The 25,143-nt window shown below is 41.6% G+C and overlaps 5 pseudogenes; all 5 read right to left on the minus strand.

The window, feature by feature from the left end:
- LOC121301156 lies at window positions 1-7,106 on the minus strand (annotated as a pseudogene).
- A 1,225-nt stretch (window positions 7,107-8,331) lies between these two features.
- LOC121301412 lies at window positions 8,332-9,410 on the minus strand (annotated as a pseudogene).
- Window positions 9,411-9,509: 99 nt separating this feature from the next.
- LOC121301157 lies at window positions 9,510-11,013 on the minus strand (annotated as a pseudogene).
- A 284-nt stretch (window positions 11,014-11,297) lies between these two features.
- LOC121301371 lies at window positions 11,298-12,089 on the minus strand (annotated as a pseudogene).
- Window positions 12,090-12,832: 743 nt separating this feature from the next.
- LOC121301370 lies at window positions 12,833-13,907 on the minus strand (annotated as a pseudogene).
- Window positions 13,908-25,143: the final 11,236 nt, after the last annotated feature.

The following is a 25,143-nucleotide window of genomic DNA, read 5'->3' on the forward strand; positions in this document are numbered from 1 at the left end:
CTAATACTGCTGCATCTCCGAACCCGGCTGCATGGCTAAACCTGCTGCGCAGCAAAACCAGCTGCGTCTGCGAAATCGTCTGCGGTTGCGAAACCGGCTGCGCCTACAAAGCAGACTGTATCTGAGAAACCGACTGCAGAGCATAATCTCTGCATCTGTGAATCCGGGCTGCGTCTGCGAAACCGGCTGTGCAGCGAAATCTCTGCGTTTGCGAAACAGGATGTGCACCGAAACTGGCTTAGTCTGCGGAAATGACAGTCTGTGAAACTGGCTGCATCTACAAAGCCAGCTGTACAGAGAAACCGGCCGCATCTGTGAAACCGGCTGCGCAGCGAAATTCTTTCCTCCAACATTTGCATAATGCCACAATACACAATCCTAAAATTAGCATATCTGCCTGATACCCTCCGCCAAAATTTGCATATCTCCCATAATGCTCTCTGCAAAAATCTGCATACCCTATGCCAAAATTGGCTTATCTAGCAAATACAGCCTGCCAAAATTTGCATATCTGCCAAATACTTTCCTTAAAAATTTGCATATCACCCACAATACACGCTCCTAAAATTAGAATATCTGCCATATACCCTGTGCCAAAATTTGCATATCTCGAATAATACCCTCTGGAAAATGTCCATATCTACAAACACTGCCTGCCAAAATTTGCACACCTGCCAAATACTGCCATCCAAAATTTGCATATCTTACATAATACCTTCAGCCAAAATTTGCATATCTGCCAAATATTGACTTCCAAAATTTGCATATCACTCACAATACATGCTCCTAAAATTAGCATATCTGCCCTATACCCTGTGCCAAAATTTTCAAATCACTCACAATACCCTCTGCCAAAACATGCATACCTGCCAAATATTGTCCTCCAAAATTTACATATGTTTTTCCCGCGACAGCGAGCGGAAGCGGCAGCGAATGGGAGAAGTAGAGGCGTGGAAAAGTACAGAGCAGTTTAGAAGCAGTTTGAAAGCAGGTTGAGGGCTGCAGAAGAAACTAAACTTCAAAAAAAAAAAACCCTCAACATAGTCTTCAAGCCAGTAATCTGTGAAACCTGCTTGATGTGGGAAATCCAAGAAAACCCAACGGAGCTAAACCAAGTGTGCGTAAAGTGCCGCGCGATCCAGGATTTGCATAAACTAGTAAATATGCTAGAAATGGAGCTGGAAGAAATGAGACAGCAACAGGATCTTGAGGAACTGGCACACCCACAATTCATGGAAGTCTGCATCACCCCTAATAAACTGAAAGCAACCAGGGAGATAGAAGGTCAGAACAGCTGGGTTCAGGTAGGCAGAAGCAGGGAAAAAAAGAAACTTTGTCAAACACAACCACCAGAAATCAAAACAACCAACAGATTTGAGTCACTTCAGAATTTTGATGAGCAGAACCAACAACAAGAGAATGAAAGGAACAACATCAAGGAACCTATTGACAATGATGACCAGACAGCAAAAAGAAGGGAGGTCATGATTGTTGGGGACTCCATATTGAGAAACACAGCAAGTTCAATTTGCAGTTTGGACCCCCTTACTGCAACAGTGTGCTGTTCCGGGAGCCTCGGTCAAGCACATCACTGAGAAAGTGGACAGGCTCCTATAACGAACAGGAGAGGACCCAGTAGTAGTCGTCCACATTGGTACAAACAACATTGGAAGAGACAGACCAAAATCCCTGGAAAACAAATTCAGAGAGCTAGGAAGGAAATTAAACCTGGACAAAGAAAATAAAACCGAACCAATATGGGTCAGAATAACGGACATAAATTCAAAGGGCATAATAATAGGAGCATGCTAATAGACCGCCAGATTCAGACGGTGAGCACAATAATCTGTTATACAATGACATTAGAAATGCATGTAGCAAAGGAGAAGCCATATTAATGGGGGATTTCAACTTCCCCGAAATAAAATGGGAAAACCCAGTGGGTAGCACAAAGGATGAAATAGAAATTGTGGAAATGACAAATGACTGCTTCCTAACACAATTTGTGAAGGCACCGACTAAGGGGAGGCATGCCTTGATTTAGTCTTTTCAAATAACGAAGATAGAATAACTAAAACAGAGGTCAGGGAACCACTGGCAAAGTCAGACCACAACATGGTGTCATTTATAGTGTTTTTTAAAACCCCAAAAGTAATGACTAAAGCTAAGGTTTACAATTTTAGAAAAGCAAACTATGAAGGTATGAAACAGAGACTAACAGAAGTAGATTGGAGTTAAATAGAGAAAACGACAACAGAAGAAGGATGGTTGTTCTTAAAAAATGTAGTACTAGAGGCGCAAAACAATTACATCCCTAAAGTAGACAAATCTAAATGTAAAACTAAATTGCCAAAGTTACTAGATTGCCAAAATGGTTTAATAGATCAATTAAAAAAAATATTCAGTGAAAAAAGGCACTCTACAGAGCATTAAAAAAGGACCAAAAAGAAAGTACACAAGTCAAAAAGGAAGTTAGAAAGGCCAAGAGAGAAATAGAAATGAACATTGCTAAGGGAGCTAAAACCAATTCCAAAATGTGTTTCCAATATTACAACAGCAAGAGAACATTCAAAGAGGAGATTAAATGTTTAAGAGATACAAATGGCAAAATCGTAGATGAAGAAAAAAAAATAGCAAATATAATAAATGATTACTTTTCACAAGTTTTTACAAAGGAAGATACGGACAACATGCCCCACATGTCATCCAGTTCCTATCCAGTTTTAAATAACTTTAGCATAACTGAGGCAGAAGTGTTAAAGGGACTAGGAGCTCTTAAAATAAACAAATCCCCTGGGCCGGATGAGATCCTCCCAGTAGAACTTAAAGAAATGAAAGAAGTAATTTACAAACCGCTAACCAAGATCATGCAGCAGTCTCTTGACACAGGGGTGGTACCGACAGACTGGAAAATTGCAAACGTAATACCGATCCACAAAAAGGGAAACAAAACTCAACCAGGTAACTACAGACCAGTAAGCCTGACTTCTATTATATGCAAACTTATGGAAACTATAATAAGATCCAAAATGGAAAATTACCTATATGGTAGCAGGGTCCTGGGAGACAGTCAACATGGTTTTAGGAAAGGGAGATCGTGCCTAACTAACTTGCTTGATTTTTTTGAGGATGCAACATCGATAATGGATAATTGCAAAGCATATGACATGGTTTATTTAGATTTCCAGAAAGCTTTTAACAAAGTCCCGCACAAAAGATTAATTCTCAAACTGAACGCAGTTGGGATTCAAGGAAACACATGTACATGGATTAGGGAGTGGTTAACATGTAGAAAACAGAAAGTACTGATTAGAGGAAAAACCTCAGAATGGAGTGTGGTAACCAGTGGTGTACCACAGGGATCAATATTAGGTCCTCTGCTATTCCTAATCTACATTAATGATTTGGATTCTGGTATAGTAAGCAAACTTGTTAAATTTGCAGACGACACAAAAGTAGGAGGAGTGGCAAACACTGTTGTAGCAGCAAAGGTCATTCAAAATGATCTAGACAAGATTCAGAACTGGGCAGACAAATGGCAAATGACATTTAATAGAGAAAAGTGTAAGGTACTGCATGCAGGAAATAAAAATGTACATTATAAATATCATATGGGAGATACTGAAATTGAAGAAAGAATCTATGAAAAAGACCTAGGAGTTTTTGTTGACTCAGAAATGTCTTCATCTAGACAATGTGGGGAAGCTATAAAAAAGGCTAACAAGATGCTCGGATACATTGTGAAAAGTGTTGAATTTAAATCAAGGGAAGTAATGTTAAAACTGTACAATGCACTAGTAAGACCTCATCTTGAATATTGTGTTCAGTTCTGGTCACCTCGCTATAAAAAAAGATATTGCTGCTCTAGAAAGAGTGCAAAGAAGAGCGACCAGAATTATTCCAGTCTTAAAAGGCATGTCATATGCAGACAGGCTAAAATAATTGAATCTGTTCAGTCTTGAACAAAGAAGACTACGTGGCGACCTAATTCAAGCATTCAAAATTCTAAAAGGTATTGACAGTGTCGACCCAAGGGACTTTTTCAGCCTGAAAAAAGAAACAACGGCCAGGGGTCACAAATAGAGATTAGAGAAAGGAGCATTCAGAACAGAAAATAGGAGGCACTTTTTCTACACAGAGAATTGTGAGGATCTGCAATCAACTCCCCAGTAATGTTGTTGAAGCTGACACCCTGGGATCCTTCAAGAAGCTGCTTGATGAGATTTTGGGATCAATAATCTACTAACAACCAAACGAGCAAGATGCGCTGAATGGCCTCCTCTCATTTGTAAACTTTCTTATGTTTTTATGTTCTTATATCTCCCATAATACCCTCTGCACATTTTTTATATCTATCAAATACAGCCTGCCAAAACTTGCATAACTGCCAAATACTGTTCTTCAAAATTTGCATATCTCCAACAATACACGCTTCTAAAATTAGCATATCTGCCTTATTCCCTAGCCAGAATTTGCATATCCCCCATAATAGCTCTGCCAAAATTTCCATATCTCCCACAATACACTCTGCAAAATTTGCACATTTGCCAAATACCGTATGCCAACATTTGCATACCTGCCAAATACTGACCTCCAAAATTTGCATATCACCCACAATACACTCCTAAAATTAGCATATCTCCCATAATAGCCTCTGTGAAAATTTCCATATCTCCCATAATACACTCTGCCAAAATGTGCATATTTGCTAAATACCGTATGCCAACATTTGCATACCTGCCAAATACTAACCGCCAAAATTTGCATATACAATACAATACAAGCTCCTAAAATTAGTATATCTGCTCTATACCCTGTGCCAAAATTTGCATATCTCCCAAAATTCCCACAGGCAAAATTTGCATGTCTGCTAAATACCGTCTGCTAAAATTTGGATTCCTGCCAAATACTGTCTTGCAAAAATTGGCATATCTCCCTCAATACAAGCTCCTAAAATTAGAATATCTGACCTATACCCTGTGCCAAAATTTACATATCTCCCATAATTTTCTCTACCAAAACTTGCATAGCTTCCAAGTACTATCATCCAACATTTGCATATCTCCAAAATACACGCTCCTAAATTAGGATATCTGCCCTATACACTGTACCGAAATGTGCATATACCCCATAACACCCTCTGACAAAATTTGAATATCTGCCAAATACTGTCTGCCAAAATTTGCATACCTTCCAAGTACTGTCGTCCAAAATTTGCATATCTCCAAAACATACGCTCCTAAAATTAACATATCTGACCTATACCCAGTGCCGAAATTTGCGTATCTCTCATAATACACTCTGCCAAAATATGCATACCTGCCAAATACTGTCCTCCAAAATTTTCATATCTGCCAAATACATTCTGCCAAAATTTGCATATTTGCTAAATACCGTATGCCAACATTTGCATACCTGCCAAATACCGGCTGCCAACATTTGCATACCTGCCAAATACTTGGAGCAAGTCACTTGCTCCATAAAGTGGGTGTAAGTTTCACCCACCTGTCCCTTTAATTAGGGTCAGTAGCCTCATTTTCCCATAAATTTTGCATATCTCCCACAACACTACTAAAATTAGCATATCTCCCACAGTGAACGCCTTTAAAATGTGTACATCTGCCATATACCATATTCCAGTGTCCACTCTTCCTCTGCCCAAATTTGCATAGCTCCCAGAATACCCTCTGCTAAAATTTGCATATTGCCCTTAATACCCTCTAACACAATTTGCCTATCTCCCATAATACCGTCTGCCAAAATATGCATATCTGCCAAATACCGCCTGCCAAAATTTACATATCTCCCATAATACCCTCTGCCATAATTTGCATTTACCCCAAAATAAACTCTCCTAAAATGAACATATCTCGCACAATACACTCTGTGAAAATTTGCATTTCTGCCATATACACACTGCCAAAATGTGCACACCTCCCATAATACCTTCTGCCAAAATTAGCATATCCCTCTTAATACCCTCTAACATAATTTGCATATCTCCCATAATACCCTCTGCCAAAATTTGCATACCTGCCAAATACTGACCTCCAAAATTTGCAAATCTCCCACAATACTTGCATCCAAAATTTGTATATCTGTCATATATCCTCTGCCAAAATTTGCATGTTGGATGAGGATTCCTGCTACTACTAGTCCTATGTGGCTTACTGAAGAGTAAGCAATTAGGGATTTTAAGTCTGTTTGTCGTAGACCTATTGATCCGATCATGATAATGCCCCACAGAGCTAGGATGATAAATGGGTATGCAATGTTTTTGGATGAGGGTTCTAGTATAATAATCATTCGTATCATGCCATAATCACCTAGTTTTAGTAGTACGGCAGCTAGGACTATGGATCCTGCAATTGGGGCTTCTACATGTGCTTTTGGTAATCAGAGGTGGACTCCATAGAGGGGTATTTTTACTAGGAAAGCATTTAAGCAGGCTGCTCATCAGATTTTATTGGTTCAGGTGCATAAGGGGGCAGGTTGTATGTATTGAATAAATAGTATTGATAGGGAGCCTAGTTCTTTTTGTAGGATCAGTAGGGCGACTAGTAGGGGGAGGGACCCGGCTAGTGTGTAGAATAGGAAGTAGGTGCCTGCGTTGAGCCGTTCGGTTTGGTTCCCTCATCGTGTGATAATAATTAGGGTGGGGATCAGTGTGGTTTCAAATATAATGTAGAATAAGATGATTTCAGTGGCCCCGAAGGCTATAATTAAGAATAGTTGGAGGGACATTAGAAGGGTGATGTAGGTCCGTTGACGACTAATGGGTTCTGGAGAAATGTGGTTTTGACTTGCTAGAATCATTAGGGGTAGTAGTCAGCATGTTAGGACTAGCAGAGGGGTGGAGAGTGGATCTGTGCCTAGGTAGGGGTTGGTGGAAGTTCAGCCGGTCTCTGAATTTCAGTTAAGCAGAGTTAGGCTTGCGGTGGCAATGATTAAGGCTTGGGGTTGTTGTGGCTCATAGTCATTTTGGTGTTGCAAGTCATGTTGTGGGGAATAGCATTAATGTTGGGATTAAAATTTTTAGCATTGTAGTAGGTTTAGGTTTTGGAGGTGATCTGTGCCGTGCGTTCGTGTGGTGCCAACAAGGAGGGCTAGGCCTGCTCCGGCTTCACATGCTGAAAATGCTAGTAGGAGTATGGGGGCGGTGGCATGGGTATTTGATTCTAATTGGAGGGACCAGAGGGAGAGGGCAATAAATAGAGATAGTATTATTCCTTCTAGGCAGAGAAGGGCAGAGAGAAGGTGGGTTCGATGGAAGGTCAATCCTATAAGTCCTAGTATGAAGCCGGAGCTGAAGCTGAAGTGTACTGGGGTCAAAAGACGACTATGGACTTGCACCATAATTAGTTGAGCCGAAATCAGCGGTCTTACTTTGGACTAGTCATCTATTCAGCTCATTCAAGTCCTCCTTGGGTCCACTCATAGATAAGACCTAGGGTTAGTAGGATTAAAATGGCTATTGCTCATAGTAGGGCGGCAGTGGGGGAGGCTAGTTGGTATCCTCAGGGTAGGGGGAGTAGTAATGCAATTTCTAAGTCGAATAACAGAAATAAGATTGCCACCAGGAAGAATCGTAGTGAGAAGGGGAGATGGGCGGATCCAAGGGGGTCAAAGCCGAATTCATATGGAGAAAGTTTTTCAGAGTCAGGGTTTATTTGAGGTAGTCAGAATGCAACAGTTGCTAGGATGCAGGATAGGGCGATTGCAATTGTTAGGACTGCTAAAGTTAGGTTCATTACCTTTCCTTGGATTTTAACCAAGGCTAAATGATTGGAAGTCACTTGTACTGAGTGCTAATACTAGAACGGTTATGATCCTCATCAATAGATAGAGACGTAGAGGAATAGTCAGACTACATCTACAAAATGTCAGTATCATGCGGCAGCTTCGAATCTGAAGTGGTGTTCAGATGTAAAGTGGTACTGGATTTGTCGGAGAAGGCAGACCGCTAAGAAGGTGGAGCCGATGATGACGTGGAGTCCATGGAATCCTGTTGCGACGAAGAAGGTGGAGCCGTATACTCCATCGGCAATAGTGAATGGGGCTTCGTAATATTCTATTGCTTGTAGGGCTGTGAAGTAGAATCCTAGAAGGATGGTTAGGGTTAAAGCTTGGATGGTTTGTTTGCGTTCACGTTCTAGGATACTGTGGTGGGCTCAAGTGACTAACGCCGGAGGCTAGCAGTACTGCTGTATTGAGTAGTGGTAGTTCAAAGGGGTCTAGTGGAATGATGCCGGTGGGGGGTCAGCATCCTCCTAGTTCTGGTGTTGGTGGTAGAATGCTCAGAAAAAGCCTAGGAAGAAGAAAACTTCTGAGGTGATAAATAAAATTATTCCATATTGGAGTCCTTTTTGGACAGGGGATGTATGGTGTCCTTGAAATGTGCCTTCTCGAATAATGTCTTGTCATCATTGGTATATGGTTAAGAGAAACAAGGCGAGTCCTATTGTTATAAGTACTGTGGAGTTAAAATGGAATCAGACCGCAAGTCCTGATGTCATCAGGAGGGCAGCTACTGCGCCGGTTAGAGGTCAGGGGCTGGGGTCGACCATGTGATATGCGTGTGCTTGGCGGGCCATTAGACGTTCTCTTGTAGGTAGAGGCTTAGTAGGAGGACAAATACGTATGCTTGATTATTGCTACGGCTACTTCTAGCAGGGTTAGTAGGAATAGGACTACTGATGTTAAGATGGCTACGGTTGGCATTATTGGAAGGAGTACAAATGCAGCGGTGGCAATTAGTTGAATTAACAGGTGGCCTGCAGTTAGGTTTGCTGTGAGTCGGACGCCTAGGGCCAGGGGGCGGATAAATAGGCTAATTGTTTCGATAACAATTAAGACTGGAATGAGGGGTACCGGGGTCCCTTCTGGCAGCAGGTGGCCTAGGGCGGCGGTAGGTTGGTTTCGCATGCCGATAATTACAGTAGCCAGTCACAGGGGGATGGCGAATCCCATGTTGAGGGAAAGTTGTGTTGTAGGGGTAAAGGTGTATGGAAGTAGGCCCAGTAGATTGAGTGTAATTAAGAGTAGCATTAGTGCTGTCAGCAGGACAGCTCATTTGTGTCCGACGAGGTTGATAGGAAGTATAAGTTGTTGTGTAAATTGGTTAATAAATCAGGCTTGTAGGGTCAAGAGGCGATTGTTTAGACATCGGTTAGTGGGGGTGGGGATGAGGATTCATGGGAGGATAAGTGCTAGGGCAATTAGGGGGATTCACAGGTGTGTGGGGCTCATGAATTGGTCAAAGAAGCTTAGGATCATGGTCAGGTTCAGGGTTCAGGTTTAATTTTTTCTGCATTTTTGTGGGTAGGTTCATTTGTGAAGGTGTGGCTTAGAACTTTGGGTGGTAGAATAATTAGGAAGATAAGTCATGAAAAAACTAAAATTATAGATCATGGACTGGGATTTAGTTGGGGCATGTCACTAAGGGTGGTTCGGGGTCACCAGTCTTTAGCTTAAAAGGCTAACGCTATTCCCTATTTAGCTTCTTGGGGAAGATTCTTCTAGTATTAATGAAGATCAGTTTTCGAAGTGTTCTAGGGGGACTGCTTCAACAACGATTGGCATGAAGCTATGATTGGCTCCGCAGATTTCAGAGCATTGACCGTAATAAATTCCCGGTCGTGAGGCTGTTTGGTTTAGGCGTCCTGGTACTGCGTCTATTTTAATGCCTAGGGCGGGTACTGCTCAGGTGTGGAGCACATCTTCTGCAGAGTCTAAAACTCGAATTGGGGACTCCATGGGTACTACTATTCGATGGTCCGTCTCTAGTAGTCGGAATTGTCCTGGAGTGAGGTCTTGTGTGGGAATTATATAGGGGTCAAAGCCTAGGTTTTCGTAGTCTGTGTATTCGTAGCTTCAATATCATTGGTGTCCTATAGCTTTAATTGTTAGGTGGGGGTCGTTAATTTCGTCTATTAGGTAGAGAATTCGGAGGGAGGGTAGGGCGATTAAGATTAGACTTACTGCTGGGAGTACTGTTCACACAATTTCGATTTCTTGGGAGTCTAGTACATATTTGTTTGTTAGTTTAGTTGACACTAGGCCACAATAATGTAAAGTACTAAAGTGCTGATTAGGAAGACAATCATTAGTGTGTGGTCATGAAAGTGGAGAAGTTCTTCTATAACAGGTGAGGCCGCGTCTTGGAATCCTAATTGTGATGGTATAGGATGGGGTCTCCTCCTCCGGCGGGGTCAAAGAATGTGGTATTTAAATTTCGATCTGTCAGCAGTATTGTAATTCCTGCAGCTAGAACTGGTAGCAATAGGAGGAGTACAGCTGTAACTAGTACAGATCACACGAATAGGGGGGTTTGATACTGAGATACTGCGGGGGGTTTCATGTTGATAATTGTAGTGATAAAATTAATAGCCCCTAAGATGGATGACACCCCAGCCAGGTGTAGGGAGAAAATGGTATGGTCTACAGAGGCTCCCGCGTGGGCCAGGTTTCCTGCCAGAGGGGGGTAGACAGTTCCAGAAGCTCATATTGTTCATGCGGGGGAAGGCTATGTCTGGAGCTCCGATTATCAGGGGGACCAGTCAATTTCCGAATCCACCGATTATGATGGGTATTACTATAAAGAAAATCATAACAAAGGCGTGGGCTGTGACGATAACATTATAGATTTGATCATCGCCAAGTAAGGCACCGGGTTGGCTCAGTTCGGCACGAATCAGTAGACTGAGGGCCGTGCAGATTATGCCTGCTCAGGCACCAAATACTAAATACAGGGTGCCAATATCTTTGTGGTTAGTAGAAAAGAATCAACGGGTGATTGCCACAGGTAAGATGGCTGAGTATTTAAGCTGTGGATTGTAGCCCCATGCACAGAGGTTAAAATCCTTTTCTTATCAAGTTCCGTGGTGGAGACCACATCAGATTGCAAACCTGAAGACGCGGGCTCGCCGCCTGCCGGGACTTCCTCCAGCCTCCTCCCCGCTGGCGGGAGGAAGTAGATGAATGCTCGCTGGATAGGGCACTTAGCCTTCTCATCTAGGAAAGGCTTTAGCTTAATTAAAGTATCTGGGTTGCATTCAGAAGATGTGGGGTAATATCCTGCAAGTCTTAACAGGGGCTAGGAGATTTTCACTCCTGCTTAAAGCTTTGAAGGCTTTTGGTCTAGGTTTATCCTAAGCCCCTTATGTTACTAGGGCTATAATTGTAGGTGTGGCTGGTAGCAGTGTTAGTGCTAGTAGGGTGGTGACAGATAGGGTTATGGTAGTTTGTGATGATTTTTGGCGTCATGTTGAGGTGTTGTTGTTAGTGTTAGGGGAGATTGTTAAGGTTATTGCATAACACACTCGTAGGTAGAAGAAGAGGCTGAGTAGGGCGGCCATAGCTATGATTGATGCTGTGAGGGGGAGGTTTTGTTTGGTTAGTTCTTGCAGGATGAGTCATTTGGGCATAAAGCCTGTTAGTGGGGGAAGCCCTCCTAGTGAAAGTAGGGTTATTATTGCTATTGCGGTTATTATGGGGGTTTTCGATCAGGTAAGGGCTAGTGTGTTTAGTTTTGTGGAGGTTACATTTTTGAATGTCAGGAAAGTTGCGGTGGTTATGATAATGTAGAGGGTTAGGTTTAGTATGGCGAGGTTCGGGGAGAATTGTATGATGACTATTATTCAGCCTAGGTGGGCAATAGATGAGTATGCTAGGATTTTTCGTAGTTGTGTTTGGTTAAATCCACCTCATCTGCCAACAATGGTGGAGGCTAAGCCTAGGGTGATTATAAGGGTGGGGTTTATTATTGGACTGATTTGGTAAATTAGGGCAAATGGGGCTAGTTTTTGTCAGGTAGAGAGGATAAGTCCTGTGGTAAAGGTCAAGGCCCTGTAATACTTCTGGCAGTCAGTAGTGGACGGGGGCGAGTCCGATTTTAAGGGCTAGGGCTATGGTGATTAAGGTTAGGGCTGTGGGGTTTTTTGAATGTTTCATTCTACTGTCATTCAGGCATTTGTAGTGCTAACAAATAAAATTATGGCTGCGGCCGTTGCTTGGGTTAGAAAGTACTTGGTTGTGGCTTCGACTGCTCGGGGGTGGTGTTGTTGTGCTATTAGGGGGATGATGGCTAGTGTACTGATTTCTAGGCCTATTCATGCTAGGAGTCAGTGGGAGCTTGCAAATGTTAGTGTAGTTCCGATTCCTAGGCTTGAAAGCAGGATGGCAAGTACGTAGGGGTTCATTAATAAAGGAAGTATTTTAACCAACATGTTTGGGGTATGGGCCTGTGGCAGGCTGGCGAGTGGATAGAGGCCCAGAGACAGACTTCAGTTCAAACAAATATACTTTTATTATAAATAAACACAAAATGAAAGGGCACAAGGGCCAAAACAAAGCAATTTAAACACAAAAAAGATAAAAAGCAAAACTTACAAAAATAACAGTTTCCAGGCTGGGCAATGCCTTCACTGGATTCAAACTTTCTAAACAACCCAAACAAAAACCAACCTGCTTCCTCAGCTCCCTCTCCCCAAATGAGAAGCAGAGGCCTCCTTTTATATCAGGTGGCTGGGCGCTGATTGATCGTTAATCAACCTAATCAACTAATCAACCCCAGCCACCTGAACATAATAAACCCAGGCAGGTAGGGGAAGTTAACCCCATCCCTGCCAATTTATAAAGGGCAGAGCTTTGCTCTGCCACAGGGCCCAAAAGCTTTAATTAGCTGACTTTACTAGGAAGTGGTGTAGTGGAAGCACCAAGAGTTTTGATCTCTTGAGGATGGGTTCGAATCCCTTTTTTCTAAGGAAGCGAGGGGACTTGAACCCCTATTATCCACTCTATCAAAGTGACCCTTGGCCTTCAGGCACGATTCTTATATTGTGCTAGATTTGTGGTGGGAGTCCAGCAGAGGCGATTGGGAGGGAGATGTGTCATAGGACAAGGGCTAGGGTGAGGGGGAGAACATTTTTTCATACTAGATGTATTAATTGGTCGTATCGGAATCGTGGGTACCAGGCTCGGACTCATAAGAATAGTATGGATAGTATTGAGGCTTTAATTATGAGGTTGAGGGTTGTTATTTCAGGGAACATGGGGTTGTGGTAGGCTCCGAGGAATAGGATTGTGGAGAGGGTGTTTATTAGGAGGATGTTGGCGTATTTGGCTAGGAAGAATAGGGCGAATGGTCCTCCAGCATATTCTACGTTGAAGCCAGAGACTAGTTCTGATTCCCCTTCTGTGAGGTCGAATGGGGCTCGGTTTGTTTCTGCAAGGGTGGAGATATATCATATTGCTGCGAGTGGTCAGCCTGGGGCGAGTAGTCAGATTGCTTCTTGTGCGGTGTTAAAGGTATGAAGGGTAAAATTGCCGGTGAAGATAATTATGCATAGGAGAATTAGGCCTAGGCTTACTTCGTAGGAGATTGTTTGTGCTACTGCTCGGAGTGTCCCGATGAGGGCGTATTTTGAGTTGGAGGCTCAACCGGAGCCTAGGATTGAGTAGACTGCTAGGCTGGAGAGGGCTAGGATGAATAGGATGCCTAGGTTGAGATCTGCAATTGAGTAGGGTATGGGTAGGGGTATTCAGAGGGTGAGGGCCAAGGTTAGTGCTATAATTGGGGTTGCTAAGAATAGGAGTGGGGAGGCTGTGGTGGGGCAGACAGGTTCTTTAATGAATAGTTTGATACCGTCAGCAATGGGTTGTAGCAAGCCGTAGGGTCCAACGATGTTGGGGCCTTTTCGTAGTTGTATGTAGCCTAGTACTTTTCGTTCGATAAGGATTAGAAATGCTACTGCTAGTAAGATAGGGACAATGTATGCTAATGGGTTGATTAGATAGGTTAGCAGGTGAGAGGTCATAGCTAAGAAGAGGATTTGAACCTCTGTTGGAAAGGGCTTAGGCCTTTTGCAATTACCAAGCTCTGCCATCTCAGCTTGCCCTATTTTAGGGGGGAGGTTTGTGCCCCTTTACCTATTTTAGTTGTTTTCATTAGGTTGGGGTGGGGCGTACTTGTAGTATTGGCCCCAGCCTTCCGGTCCTTTCGTACTAGGAAGGGTCACTGCATAGATAGAAACTGACCTGGATTACTCCGGTCTGAACTCAGATCACGTAGGACTTTAATCCTTAATAGCGGCTGCACCATTAGGATGTCCTGATCCAACATCGAGGTCGTAAACCCTTTCATCGATATGGACTCTCAGAAAGGATTGCGCTGTTATCCCTAGGGAAACTTGGTTCGTTGATCAGGCTGGGCCTGGGTCATTGTTCGTCAGATATTCTGTTGCTTTGGGCTGTCGCCCTAGGTTTTAGGGGCACTGCCCCCGTCGACATGGAGGCTTTTTTGTCCTCCGTGGTCGCCCCAACCGAAAACATTAGGATCAGGGGTACTATTATGCTTATAGCTGTTACTCCTGTTGGTGTGTTGGCTTGATAGCATAGTTGATCTTGTGTTTTAAGCTCCATAGGGTCTTCTCGTCCTATGTGTTTATGCTCGCCTCTGCACGAGCAGGTCAATTTCATTGACTGGAAAAAGGAGACAGTTGAGCCCTCGTTATGCCATTCATACAGGTCTTCATTTAAAAGACAAGTGATTACGCTTCCTTCGCACGGTCAAAATACCGCGGCCGTTAAACTTTTGGTCACAGGGCAGGCGGGACCTCTAATACATTGTTTGCAAGAGGCGATGTTTTTGGTAAACAGGCGAGGCTCGTGTTTGCCGAGTTCCTTCTTTTTCTTTTAGTCTTTCATAAGAACATAAGAAAGTTTACAAAAGAGAGGAGGCCATTCGGCCCATCTTGCTCGTTTGGTTGTTAGTAGCTTATTGATCCCAAAATCTCATCAAGCAGCTTCTTGAAGGATCCCAGGGTGTCAGCTTCAACAACATTACTGGGGAGTTGATTCCAGACCCTCACAATTCTCTGTGTAAAAAAGTGTCTCCTATTTTCTGTTCTGAATGCCCCTTTTTCTAAACTCCATTTGTGACCCCTGGTCCTTGTTTCTTTTTTCAGGCTGAAAAAGTCCCTTGGGTCGACACTGTCAATACCTTTTAGAATTTTGAATGCTTGAATTAGGTCGCCACGTAGTCTTCTTTGTTCAAGACTGAACAGATTCAATTCTTTTAGCCTATCTGCATATAACATGCCTTTTAAGCCCGGAATAATTCTGGTACTCTTCTTTGCACTCTTTCTAGAGCAGCAATATCTTTTTTTATAGCGAGGTGACCAGAACTGCACACAATATTCAAGATGAGGTCTTACTAGTGCATTGTACAGTTTAAACATTACTTCCCTTGATTTAAATTCAACACTTTTCACAATGTATCCGAGCATCTTGTTAGCCTTTTTTATAGCTTCCCCACATTGTCTAGATGAAGACATTTCTGAGTCAACAAAAACTCCTAGGTCTTTTTCATAGATTCCTTCTCCAATTTCAATATCTCCCATATGATATTTATAATGTACATTTTTATTTCCTGCGTGCAGTACCTTACACTTTTCTCTATTAAATGTCATTTGCCATGTGTCTGCCCAGTTCTGAATCTTGTCTAGATCATTTTGAATGACCTTTGCTGCTGCAACAGTGTTTGCCACTCCTCCTACTTTTGTGTCGTCTGCAAATTTAGCAAATTTGCTTACTATACCAGAATCTAAATCATTAATGTAGATTAGGAATAGCAGAGGACCTAATATTGATCCCTGTGGTACACCACTGGTTACCACACTCCATTCTGAGGTTTTTCCTCTAATCAGTACTTTCTGTTTTCTACATGTTAACCACTCCCTAATCCATGTACATGCGTTTCCTTGAATCCCAACTGCGTTCAGTTTGAGAATTAATCTTTTGTGCGGGACTTTGTCAAAAGCTTTCTGGAAATCTAAATAAACCATGTCATATGCTTTGCAATTATCCATTATCGATGTTGCATCCTCAAAAAAATCAAGCAAGTTAGTTAGACACGATCTCCCTTTCCTAAAACCATGTTGACTGTCTCCCAGGACCCTGTTACCATAAAGGTAATTTTCCATTTTGGATCTTATTATAGTTTCCATAAGTTTGCATATAATAGAAGTCAGGCTTACTGGTCTGTAGTTACCTGGTTCAGTTTTGTTTCCCTTTTTTGTGGATCGGTATTACGTTTGCAATTTTCCAGTCTGTCGGTACCACCCCTGTGTCAAGAGACTGCTGCATGATCTTGGTTAGCGGTTTGTAAATTACTTCTTTCATTTCTTTGAGTACTACTGGGAGGATCTCATCCGGCCCAGGGGATTTGTTTATTTTAACAGCTCCTAGTCCCTCCTTTCCTTGGTGAGCACTCCTGTGTTGGGTCAACGGTTGTGTTTTACAGGGTTTTCTTGAGTTTCATTATTATTTTGTATTTCCCTCTTTGGTTGGGTCCGTTATTTGTCAGTGGTGAGTCCAATCTGACTTACACATGTGCTGGGAGAAGGTCGTGCCTTCTTGTTACTAATTTTAGCATTATTGCTTCTATAGTTGTATAGAGTAGCTCAGTAGTTTAGGGGATTGTGATTGTTTTAACAGGATAATAGGATGGAGTTTTGTCTGAGCTTTAATGCTTTCTGTGCAGGTGGCTGCTTTTAGGCCCGCTGAAACAAACTTCCTTTGGTTTAAATATGATCTTTATCCACCTGTTAAGGTTGTGTTCTTTTTCAAGGGAGCTGTACCTCTCTTGAATATCTCTTAAGGTTTTCTTGGTGTCTTTGTTGGTGATGACCTGGTTGACAGCAGACGCCTTGAGGCTGAACTACTATTCATTTCTTGAGCAACCAGCTATTACTAGGCTCGTTAGGTTTGTCGTCTCTACTCGGAGATCTTCCCACGCTTTTGCCACAGAGACGGGTTTGCCCTGTTAGGCTGTCTCGGAGTAGCTCGTCTAGTTTCGGGGGGTCAGACTAAAGTTCTCTTTGCCTGATAAGAACTGGCTAAATCATGATGCAAAAGGTACAAGTTTTAATCTTTGCTTTTTATTGCTTTAACAAGTTGTTTCATTTTCTCTTTCAGCTTTCCCTTGCGGTACTTTCTCTATTGTGCTGTTTTGTCCTTTTCTATCGCCTATATTGGGGAGATTAAATGGTTTGTTTATTTTTTTTGTTTTTATGGGGGGGTTATATATAAATATTTATTTGTGTGTTGGTGGTGAGGCTAGCTATTTAGCTCAAAATGATCTGATTTGCACAGATGTCTCCTCGGTGTAAGGGAGGTGCTTTTCTATTGAGCCACATTTTGGTTGTTCCAAGTGCACCTTCCGGTACACTTATGTTACGACTTGCCTCCTCTTGCTTGGGTTATATTTTTATATACTGGGGGTATTCCTTTGAGGAGAGTGACGGGCGGTGTGTGCGCGCTCCATAGCCGGCTTCAAAAGAATTTTCTATTTTCTTTTTACTGCTAAATCCACCTTCAATCACTGATTTCACAGTGTTATTCGTGTGTTTTCTGTGTCAGAAAATGTAGCCCATTTCTTTCCACTTCATTCGCTACACCTCGACCTGACTTTTTTGGGTATGCCATTTTTGCTTACTATTGGTCTTTCACAGGGTAAGCTGACGACGGCGGTATATAGCCGGTAATGACAAGAAGTGGTGAGGTTTAACGGGGATTATCGGTTCTAGAACAGGCTCCTCTAGGTGGGTCTGGGGCACCGCCAAGTCCTTTGGGTTTTAAGCTAGCGCTCGTAGTACCCTGGCGGGCGATATGTGTAATTTATCACCAAAGTTTATGACTGAGCATAGTGGGGTATCTAATCCCAGTTTGTGTCTCGGTTGTCGTGGGTTCAAGGGGTCCTTGTTAGGTAGAGTTACCTTCGTGGTTGGGCTTCGGGTCTCCAAGTGCATATGACAGCTTAGGGGGCTTTTGACTCTAGTGTAGTGGGCATCCTTTAATCACGCTTTACGCCGTGGACTATCAGTTGGGGCCTCTCGTATAACCGCGGTGGCTGGCACGAGTTTTACCGGCCCTCTTAACTCTGGCTGAGTCGAGCTTGCGCTCATGGCTCAATGTTTATCACTGCTGAGTTCCCTTGGGGGTGTGGCTTAGCAAGGTGTCTTGGGCTGCGGTTGCGTGCCTGATACCTGCTCCTTTTCCCCTATGTGGTGGGGGATTAAGGGCATTCTCACAGGGGTGCGGAGACTTGCATGTTAAAATTGATAGTAAGGCCAGGCCTTTGTGCTTGTGGGACTTTCTAGGGTCCATCTTAACATCTTCAGTGTTATGCTTTAGTTAAGCTACACTAGCTATATATTATTTTGTGTGATTGTGTAATAATATATATGTACACAATAATAGGCATAAGTATTTGTACAATCGGAGATGTGGAGTAATTAAAACATGTTGATGCGAGTTAGTCCTGCTTTTGGGGTTTGACAGGAAGTACAAGGCTTGTTCGATGTAAAGGGATAGGGGGTTTGTCGAGAATAAACATCAGTTATATGTGTAACGTAGAATAGAAGGCTTAAAAATGTATGTTGGAAACATGACAATGTTAGGTACAGTAGAAATGTGGGTATGTTCATGATATTAAGTTAATGTAGTGTAATAATGATTATGTCATTAAATCATTCATTTGACGTTTGTAGAGCAAGATGCATGTTCCACTTCCATCTTTCTGGTCTGAAGGAGTTTTTACATGTGCGTGAATGGTAACCGAAAAAAAATAACTAAATGTTGACAAGATTCTTGGCATGTGGGGTTATGAATTGTATAGTATTTTTGACATTAATCAGATGGCAGATATAGTTCAGTTATGGGGAGATAACTATTAATGGACCTGAAATAGGAACCAGATGCCAGTAATAGTTCATTTCATGTTCTTCTTTATAATTATTGTCCTTCATCTCATTAATATTGTGTTTTGCTAAAATATAAATGGTCGGTTCTTACTTTTATGTTATGTTTTTAAATAAATTATTGTTGATTATACAGGTTTAATGCTGTACAAAAGTTAATGTGGATTAAACATAATATGTCTTACATACCTGAATTAATCAATATAATAAATGAATGATTTATGATGACTAGAAATTAATGTGGATTAAACATAGTACATTTTATGTGTTGTTCAGAGAATAGTTTAATGTAGAATCTTAGCTTTGGGAGTTAAGGGTGAGAGTTGAATTCTCTTTTCTCTGAGTGGCGCTAGGAAGGATTTTAACCTTCGATCTTCGGTTTACAAGACCGGTGCTTTAATGTCTAAGCTACTAGGCAGTTTCAGTTTAAGATTTTGTTTTCTAGTCAACCGGTTAGGGGGAGAGCAATTAGGAATAGGACGAAGTAGATTGTGGAGGCCACTTGTCCGATTAGGATAAATGGGTGTTCAACCGGTTGGCCTCCGATTCATGTGAGTACTAACATGTCAGCTACTAGGGTTCAGAATAGGATTTGGGAAAATGGTCGGAATGTGTTTCCTCGTTGTTTAGAGGTGTGGAGGATTGGTACTAGTATTAGTACTAGGATAGAGAAAAGTAGGGCCAGTACTCCACCTAGTTTATTGGGGATGGATCGGAGGATGGCGTAGGCAAAGAGGAAGTATCATTCTAGCTTGATGTGTGGGGGTGTGATGAGGGGGTTGGCGGGTGTGAAGTTGTCTGGATCTCCTAGGAGATTTGGGGAGAAGAGTGCTATGGCGGTGAGTCCGATTAGCATTAGGATAAATCCAAGTAGGTCTTTGTATAAAAAATATGGGTGGAATGGTACTTTGTCTGCGTCTGAGTTTAGCCCTGTTGGGTTGTTTGATCCTGTTTGATGAAGGAATAGGAGGTGAATTATGCTTGCGCCTGCGATTACGAATGGCAGGAGGAAGTGGAAGGCGAAGAATCGGGTTAGGGTGGCGTTGTCTACTAAGAAGCCACCTCAGATTCATTGTACTAGTGTGTCCCCGATATAGGGGAAGGCGAGAGAAGGTTGGTAATTACGATGGCTCCTCAGAAGGATATCTGTCCTCATGGGAGCACGTACCCTACAAAGGCGGTTATTATAGTTAAGAGTAGGAGGATTACTCCGATGTTTCATGTCTCCCATAATAACCTCTGCCAAATTTACATATCTCCCGCAATACACTCTGCTAAAATGAGAATATATCACACAATACCCTCTGCTAAAATTTGCATATCAGCTGTAATATACTCTGCCAAAATTTGCATATATCCCATAATACCCTCTGCCAAATTTGCATATCTCCCATTATACCCTGTGCCAAAATTTGTATTTCTCCCTTAACACCGTCTGCAAAAATTTGAATATCTCCCATAATACACTGTCAAAATTTGCATATCTCCCATTATACCCTGTGCCAAAATTTGCATGTCTCCCATAATACCGTCTGCCAAAATTTGAATATCTCCCATAATACCCTCTGACAAAATTTGTATATCTGTCATATATCTTCTGCCAAAATTTGCTTCTCCCATAATACCCTCTGCCAAAATTTGCATATCTCCCACAATACACTCTGCTTAAATTAGCATTTATGCCAAATACACACTGCCAAAATTTGCACATCTCCCATAATACCTTTTGTCAAAATTTGTATCTCCCACAATACACTCTGCTTAAATTAGCATATCTGCCATATACACTGGCAAAATTTGCATCTCCCAAAATACACGCTCCTAAAATTAGCATATCTGACCTATACCCTGTGCCAAAATATGCATAGCTCCACAATACCCTGCAAAAATTTGCATATTTGCCTAATGCCGTCTGCCAAAATTTGAATATCTGCCAAATAGTGACCTCCAAAATTTGCATATCTATCACAATAGACACTACTAAAATTAGCATATCTGACCTATACCCTGTGCAAAAACTTACATATCTCCCATAATACCCTCTGCCAAAATTTGCAAATCTGCAAATACTGTCTGCCAAAATGTGCATACCTGCCAAAAAGTGACCTCCAAAATTTGCGTATCTTCCACATACATGGCGAGGGGAGGAGCCAACAGCACAGCAGAACAACGCAGTTAAACGAGGCAGTTTTCCCAGCGACAGCGAGTGGAAGAAGTACAGCCGTGGAAAAGTACAGAGCAGTTTAGAAGCAGTTTGAAAGCAGGCGGACGGCTGCAGAAGAAACTAAACTTCAAAAAAAAAAAAAAAAAAAAAATCACCTCAACATGGTCTTCAAGCCAGTAATCTGTGACACCTGCTTGATGTGGGAAATCCGAGAAAACCCAGCGGAGCTAAACCAAGTGTGTGTAAAGTGCTGCGCGATCAAGGACTTGCATAAACTAGGAAGTATGCTAGAAATGGAGCTGGAAGAAGTGAGACAGCAACAGGATCTTGAGGAACTGGCACACCCACAATTCATGGAAGTCGTCATCACCCCTAACAGACTAAAAGCCACCAGGAAGATAGAAGGTCAGAACAGCTGGGTTCAGGTAGGCAGAAACACGGGAAAAAAGAAACTTTGTCAAACACAACCACCAGAAATCAAAACAACCAACAGATTTGAGTCACTTCAGAATTTTGATGAGCAGAACCAACAACAAGAGAATGAAAGGAACAACATCCAGGACTCTATTGACAGTGGTGACCAGACAGCAAAAAGAAGGGAGGTCATGATTGTTGAGGACTCCATATTGAGAAACACAGCAAGTTCAATTTCAGTTTGGACCCCATTACTACAACAGTGTGCTGTCTTCCGGGAGCCTTGGTCAAGCACATCACTGAGAACGTGGACAGGCTCCTAGAACGAACAGGAGAGGACCCAGTAGTAGTCGTCCATATCGGTACAAACAACATTGGAAGAGACAGACCAAAATCCCTGGAAAACAAATTCAGAGAGCTAGGAAGGAAATTAAAAGAGAAAACCAAAACTGTGGTATTTTTTGGCATACTACCGGCACCTTGGAAAGGACCATATGGACAGCTGGAAATAATTAATCAAAACGAATGGCTGAAGATGTGGTGCACATGGGAAGGCTTCACCTATCTTGATCATTGGACCACATTCTACAACGAGGACTATCTGTATAGACGGGACGGACTGCACTTAAATAACAAGGGAACCAGTCTACTTGGAGAAAAAATCCTCGAGCAGGTTCAGAAGCATTTAAACTAGAAAGGAAGGGGGGAGAAATCAACAAAAAAACAGAAGGGAGACTGCATCAAAACAAGAACAACAACTCAGGTAAGACAACCATTAAATGTATTTATCTAAATGCTAGAAGTATCAGAAACAACATTCTAGAACTTGAAGCTACTGCACTAACAAGTAACTATGATGTGATAGGTGTTACTGAAACTTGGTTGTCTGAGAGTGATGGGGACGATATAATATTTGTGGGTATACACTGTATAGGAAAGACAGGCAGGACAGAAGAGGAGGAGGGGTAGCGCTATACATAAGAAACAGTTTTGAAGCCCAGGTGTTAAACCTGGACAAAGAAAATAAAGCCTAATCAATATGGGTCAGAATAACGGACAAAAATTCAAAGGGCATAATAATAGGAGCATGCTATATACTGCCAGATTCAGACAGTGAGCAAAATAATCTGTTATACAATGACATTAGAAATGTGTGTAGCAAAGGAGAAGCCATACTAATGGGGGATTTCAACTTCCCCCATATAAAATGGGAAAATCTTCTAACACAATTTGTCAAGCCACCAACTAGAGGGGAGGCATGCCTTGATTTAGTCTTTTCAAATAACGAAGATAGAATAACTAAAACAGAGGTCGAGAACCACTGGCAAACTCAGACCACAACATGGTCTCATTTGAAGTGTTTTTTAAAACCACAAAAGTAATGACTAAACCTAAGATTTACAATTTTAGAAAAGCAAACTATGAAGGTATGAAACAAAGACTAACAGAAGTAGATTGGAGTAAAATAGAGAAAACACCCACAGAAGAAGGATGGTTGTTCTTCAAAAATGTAGTACTAGAGGCGCAAAACAATTACATCCCTAAAGTAGACAAATCTAAATGTAAAACTAAATTGCCAAAATGGTTTAATAGATCAATTAAAAAAAATACTCAGCGAAAAAAGGCACTTTACAGAGCATTAAAAAAGGACCAAAAAGAAAGTACACAGAAAGAGTACACAGAACTGCAAACGCAAGTCAAAAAGGAAGTTAGAAAGGCCAAGAGAGAAATAGAAATGAACATTGCTAAGGGAGTTAAAACCAATTCCAAAATGTTTTTCCAATATTACAACAGCAAGAGAACATTCAAAGAGGAGATTAAATGTTTAAGAGATACAAATGGCAAAATCGTAGATGAAGAAAAAAAATAGCAAATATGTTACATGATTACTTTTCACAAGTTTTTACAAAGGAAGATACTGACAACATGCCCCACATGTCATCCAGTTCCTATCCAGTTTTAAATAACTTTAGCATAACTGAGGCAGAAGTGTTAAAGGGACTAGGAGCTCTTAAAATAAACAAATCCCCTGGGCCGGATGAGATCCTCCCAGTAGTACTCAAAGAAATGAAATAAGTTATTTACAAACCGCTAACCAAGATCATGCAGCAGACTCTTGACACAGGGGTGGTACCGACAGACTGGAAAATTGCAAACGTAATACCGATCCACAAAAAGTGAAACAAAACTCAACCAGGTAACTACAGACCAGTAAGCCTGACTTCTATTATATGCAAACTTATGGAAACTATAATAAGATCCAAAATGGAAAATTACCTATATGGTAACAGGGTCCTGGGAGACAGTCAACATGGTTTTAGGAAAGGGAGATCGTGTCTAACTAACTTGCTTGATTTTTTTGAGGATGCAACATTGATAATGGATAATTGCAAAGCATATGACATGGTTTATTTAGATTTCCAGAAAGCTTTTGACAAAGTCCCGCACAAAAGATTAATTCTCAAACTGAACGCAGTGATGATTCAAAGAAACACATGTACATGGATTAGGGAGTGTTTAACATGTAGAAAACAGAAAGTACTTATTAGAGGAAAAACCTCAGAATGGAATGTGGTAACCAGTGGTGTAACACAGGGATCAGTATTAGGTCCTCTGCTATTCCTAATCTACATTAATGATTTAGATTCTGGTATAGTAAGCAAACTTGTTAAATTTGCAGACGACACAAAAGTAGGAGGAGTGGCAAACACTGTTGCAGCAGCAAAGGTCATTCAAAATGATCTAGACAAGATTCAGAACTGGGCAGACATATGGCAAATGACGTTTAATAGAGAAAAGTGTAAGGTACTGCACGCAGGAAATAAAAATGTACATTATAAATATCATATGGGAGATATTGAAATTGGAGAAGGAATCTATGAAAAAGACCTAGGAATTTTTGTTGACTCAGAAATGTCTTCGTCTAGACAATGTGGGGAAGCTATAAAAAAAGGCTAACAAGATGCTCGGATACATTGTGAAAAGTGTTGAATTTAAATCAAGGGAAGTAATATTAAAACTGTACAGTGTACTAGTAAGACCTCATCTTGAATATTGTGTGCAGTTCTGGTCACCTCGCTATAAAAAAGATATTGTTGCGCTAGAAAGAGTGCAAAGAAGAGCGACCAGAATTATTCCGGGCTTAAAATGCATGTCATATGCAGACAGGCTAAAAGAATTGAATCTGTTCAGTCTTGAACAAAGAAGACTACGTGGCGACCTAATTCAAGCATTCAAAATTCTAAAAGGTATTGACAGTGTCGACCCAAGGGACTTTTTCAGCCTGAAAAAAGAAACAAGGACCAGGGGTCACAAATGGAGTTTAGAAAAAGGGGCATTCAGAACAGAAAAAAGGAGGCACTTTTTTACACAGAGAATTGTGAGAGTCCGGAATCAACTCCCCAGTAATGTTGTTGAAGCTGACACCCTGGGATCCTTCAAGAAGCTGCTTGAAGAGATTTTGGGATCAATAAGCTACTAACAACCAAACGAGCAAGATGGGCCAAATGGCCTCCTCTCGTTTGTAAACTTTCTTATGTTCTTATACACACTCTATTGAGCAATGTCACACTCCAAAAATTAGCATATCTTACCTATACCCTCTGCCAAAATGTGATTACCTGCCAAATACTGTCCACCAATATTTGTATATCTCCCACAATACTTATTCCTAAAATGATCTCATCTGCCATATACACTGGGTGAAACGGTCACTCTACACAACTGAGAAGCAGTTGTACTGTCCTCCCTAAGGAGATACTACTGGCCCAATATCTATAACTAAATAAGTCAGCAAGAGTGACA

The sequence above is a fragment of the Polyodon spathula genome, chromosome 27 (assembly GCF_017654505.1).
Source record: "Polyodon spathula isolate WHYD16114869_AA chromosome 27, ASM1765450v1, whole genome shotgun sequence".
NCBI lineage: Eukaryota > Metazoa > Chordata > Actinopteri > Acipenseriformes > Polyodontidae > Polyodon > Polyodon spathula.